This window comes from Otolemur garnettii, unplaced genomic scaffold (assembly GCF_000181295.1).
Source record: "Otolemur garnettii isolate 467f Iridium unplaced genomic scaffold, OtoGar3 scaffold00138, whole genome shotgun sequence".
Taxonomy (NCBI): Eukaryota; Metazoa; Chordata; class Mammalia; order Primates; family Galagidae; genus Otolemur; species Otolemur garnettii.
Window position 1 is genome coordinate 2,978,695 of NW_003852533.1, and position 4,268 is coordinate 2,982,962.

General features: G+C 43.9%; 1 protein-coding gene across 1 annotated transcript in view; it reads left to right on the forward strand.

Annotated features, from left to right (window-relative positions):
- The first annotated feature begins 24 nt into the window (after positions 1–24).
- The window catches only part of TBC1D30 (TBC1 domain family member 30), a 71,225-nt gene continuing 66,981 nt past the window's right edge, over positions 25–4,268 (forward strand). Inside the window, exon 1 of the mRNA XM_023518414.1 lies at positions 25–104. The gene's annotated coding sequence lies outside the window, so the exon portion shown is untranslated. The remainder of the gene's footprint in view (positions 105–4,268) is intronic.

The following is a 4,268-nucleotide window of genomic DNA, read 5'->3' on the forward strand; positions in this document are numbered from 1 at the left end:
CGTGTTCCTGGGCGGCCGCGCCGACTCCCGCGAGCTGCAGGCGCTGCAGGAGCTGCGCGAGCGGCCGGGCCGGGGGCGCCAGGTGCAGTACCTGCGGCGCAAAGGTGAGGCCGCGCCCGCGGGGGTCAGAGTCGGGGCCACGCGCAGGTCGCAGCACCCCGGCGACTCTGTCCCTCCCGAGTCCCGGCTCCGCATCCGGCGGCGGAGCGGGCGTGTTGGGGCGAGAGGGGCGGCGGGACCCGGCGCGCACCTGCGCGGCCGTCGGGGTCCGCGGGGCTTCTGACGGCACCGCGGCAGCCACCCGGAGGGCGCCGGAGAGCAGAGGCCATTACAGGGCTGTGTTCTTTCCTTCCTTCCTTTCCTTTCTTCTCTCTCTCTCTCCCTTTTTTTAGGCCGCATTCCCTAGCCACGGTTATTGAGTGTTGTTAACCTGGGAGGCAGGGTGACTCGGGGGTGCGGTTTCCACGCAGAGCGTGTGAACCCCATTTTGGCCAGAACGTGGGGTTACGCGCACCCCACGAGCTGGTGTGTCTGTGTGTGTTCCCTCTTTTTGGTGGCGAGTTAGTGGAGGACCCCAGATCATCGGCTTCGTTATAGGTTTAACAGCTGGTAACTTTTCGGTTGGCTTGGAGAGGTGGATCTGGGAAAATGGCCTTGGCTTTCTGGGGGAGAGGCTAATTTGGTTTTTGTTTTGTTATCAGACTCTGATGCTCAACTCCTGAGTGAGGTTTTTTCACCTCAACTCTTAATAACAACTCGCCTTTCAGGCACCAAAGCAATTATTACAGTTGTCTTTTTTTAATAGATAAATCCAGACTTCAGTTTAGGAAATAAGTCAAGGGTGGAAAACAGATACTAAGCCACCATGACGTATCTTGAAAGTAACTTGTGCTGCATTACCGAGAGAGGTATATACAGTGGGCTCCTGGCTCCTCTTTGTAAAATCAGTCTAGCTGGTTCAAGGAAAAAAACAAACAAACAACAACAAACAAAAAGAATGAATCAGTCTGCTTTTGCAGACCTGTGTAAACAGCTTTCAGCTTCCTCTCTTGACTAGTGAAGTTTTTTCATAGCTGATTGTTACAAGTGACTTCCACTCTGCTCCCTGTGCCCGGGACTCGGGCTGGAGTAATGCCAGTTCGCTGCACACAATTATTTGGCTGTTCACAGAGTGTCTGTACTTGGAAAAAGTTCCCTGGCGTAATAGTGCTTTCAGACGGCAAGGTCAATCTTGAAGAATCATGATGTGGCTCTTTTTACAAGACTGTTCACTTTTCATTGCTGTGGGGGTGTTGGGGATTAGTAATTTCCTTTTTGATTAGGAAAATTGGCAAGCCAAAGTTTGAAGAAGAGGTAACAGTGCAGCTTTGGAAGTGGATTTCCTGTGACGATTAACTGTTCCCGAGATGTGTCAGAGTCTGTTTTGCCCGAGTCCCATTCGTGTGGCTAGTTGCCTTTTCTCGCAGGCCCTCCAGGATGTGGAGACGCCGTATTCTAGGCCCATATGCCCACACACGTGCAGCCGTTCATCGTGAACATCGCTAGAGGGCTACAGTTCAGGAATCAGACCGCGGATATAGCTGTCGGCCTAAACAGTGCTGCTTACTAGGTTGATTGTTTTCCCCTCAGGGTCAAACATTAGCCCGCCCCACGTGTAATGCAGATAACCTGTGTATTCGTTCTCACCTTTCGCTAGGGATTTTGCTGTAGCACCGCTTTATCTTTTTAATGTATGTGAAGGTTTCTAACATGAGTCCTTCCTTTGGGTGAGACACCGAAAGAATTTCTCAGGAAATTGGGGCTGTTGTCTCAGTGTTTTCGTGGGTACAGGATGAACTTGGGAGTCAGAGTCCTGTTGATAGCCTGCCGTAGTTCCTTACTCACTGTGTGACCGTGGGTAAGCTACTTTACCTGTGTCTCATTTTCTTTTAAAAAGGGATATTAATAATACGTGCCTTAGAGGGCTGTGGTGAGAATTACATATGCTAATGTGTTTAGTGCTCAGTAAATGTTAGGTGTAATTTTTATCGTATACCCTAGAACTCCCTAAAGGTGTAATTGGTCCCTTGTCTGCCACTGTTTGCTCATTTCCCCTGGTTATTTAACACGGTATGAGGGGCCGGGGCGGATTTTGTGAGGCTCTCAAAGGTGGAGATCTGTTTCTGTTCCTAGATGCATGTGCACCAGCAGATAACTGCTGTAGATGACGTTTCCTGGGGAAGACATTGAGTGTGGAACTCAACTCTGGAAATTTTTCTCATATTGAACGTAAATATGATTCAGAGAATTGCACAGTTGTAGGTAACTTAGGGGTCACTGAAAATGAGAGAATGTAAAAACTCCTTTGTTGAGGAAAAGTTTAATTTAAATGCCAGGTGATATTTCCATTCCCTTTATTTCTAAAAGAAAAATTATTTAAACATTCTAAGAAAGATATTTGCTCTAACTGAAAGAATCTAGAGATGAAGGGTCTCCATAGCTGTTTTTTTATTTAACTGCTCTTGGAGCCCTTATATTTTCATTTATTCTAAGTGTGTGTTCTTTGCAGTCTCTCCTATCATATTTAAAATTAGGGTGGGAGGGAGGACTAGACTTTGCCCCCTTCATCACGGTAATTATTCTTAAACTGCCGTTTACATTCATGTTTATAAAGGCCGCTCACATTGTTTCTCAGCATAGTCTTATCTGTGAGGCATAATTTGAGACTTGGAGCTTGATCTTGTCCTTGCCTAAGAGATTACTCAGGTAGATATCTGATCCCAAAGCCGTTTTGGGGGGACTTACTTTAGAGATCGGGGTCTCCTGGCCTTGGCCTTCTGAAGTGCTGGGATTGCAGGTGTAAGCCACCATATCCAGCCTCAGCAGCAGCTCTTTTTAATTCAAGGTCAAATGCATTTTTCATGGAGGGGTCAGGTATGATAGCTGTTAAATCATCTGCCATACTCCTGTTACACACCCCAAACGTTCACTTTTCTTGACCTCTGGAGTATTTTTTTTACTTCTGAGCATTTCTTTTGTTCTCTTTTGAGTATCTCTAGTTTCTTCAAATTCCTTTAAAAGTAAGTAGATCCAAACCTCAGATAGGACCTCTAATGAGGGCTACCCAAGGCCAACTTCAGTGGGAGACTTCACCTACCTGTAGATTAGGTGTGACTAAAACTCCCTCCCAATCATAACAATTATTCATGTCGAGACCACAGACAATTCTGGTTCCCAAGTTTGTTTTTACTTTTAGAAAAACTGCTGTTGAAAATAAAAATTTTATGAATGTATAATGGAATTATCCTGATTTATCTGTTTAAAGGAAATGTGTTTTCTACCATCTTTGAAATATTACTGTGTTTCTAAGATGAAATATTGTACCTCTGAGGCTATGGGGCAACTGGATATTCAAAGTAAAACCAGTATTGCCACATTTATCTATATAACAGAATGTCATAAAATTACTTTTAGCTGATCATTTATAAAGAAAGATAAGTGCTTTAAAAATATTTGTTACCAGATGTTAGATTTGTCATTAATGGAACAGACTCAAATAGATTCTTTTCTTGCAAGCTTACCATCCCAGCCCTTTAATGAAACAAAATGGCACTTTAATATTATAAAACATACCTGCCATCTGTAATCCTAGCACTCTGGGAGGCGGAGGTGGGTGGACTGCTTAACCCTGAGCAAGAGTGAGACCCCATCTTTCTAAAAATAGAAGAATTAGCCAGGGTTGTGGCGGTCATTTGGAGTCCCTGCCACTCGGGAGGCTGAAGCAGAAGGATTGCTTGAGCCTAGCAGTTTTTTGAGGTTTTGTGAGCACTGATGAAGCCAGGGCTATCTACCCAGGGCGACAGAGTAAGACTCTGTCTCAAAAAAAGGAAAAATGTACATGCCAATTTTCAGGAAATGAAAAGTAAATTTTCAAACAGCTACATACAGTAAGAGTTTTGCTTACATGTTAAAGACAAACTCAAAGATAAAATTTATCTTAAGGAATCTGTTTCATGGCAAAGAGATGAAATGTCTTAGCTGAATATGTACATTTAATCCTGAGTGAGAACCTTGAGTTAGTTGGTTTAAATCAGTGATTTCCAACCAGTGTGCCATGAGAGGATCTTACGTGTGCCACAGAAATGTTTAAAGATCACTAATTAAATTATTTTCAAAAGAAGTTCAAAGCACAGTTAAGTATATTCTTTATTTTACTCCTTTTTTAAAATAACATAATTTAAAAAGTTTAGCTAAAGCAAAAGTTTAGCTATTTTTTAATGCAGTGAGAT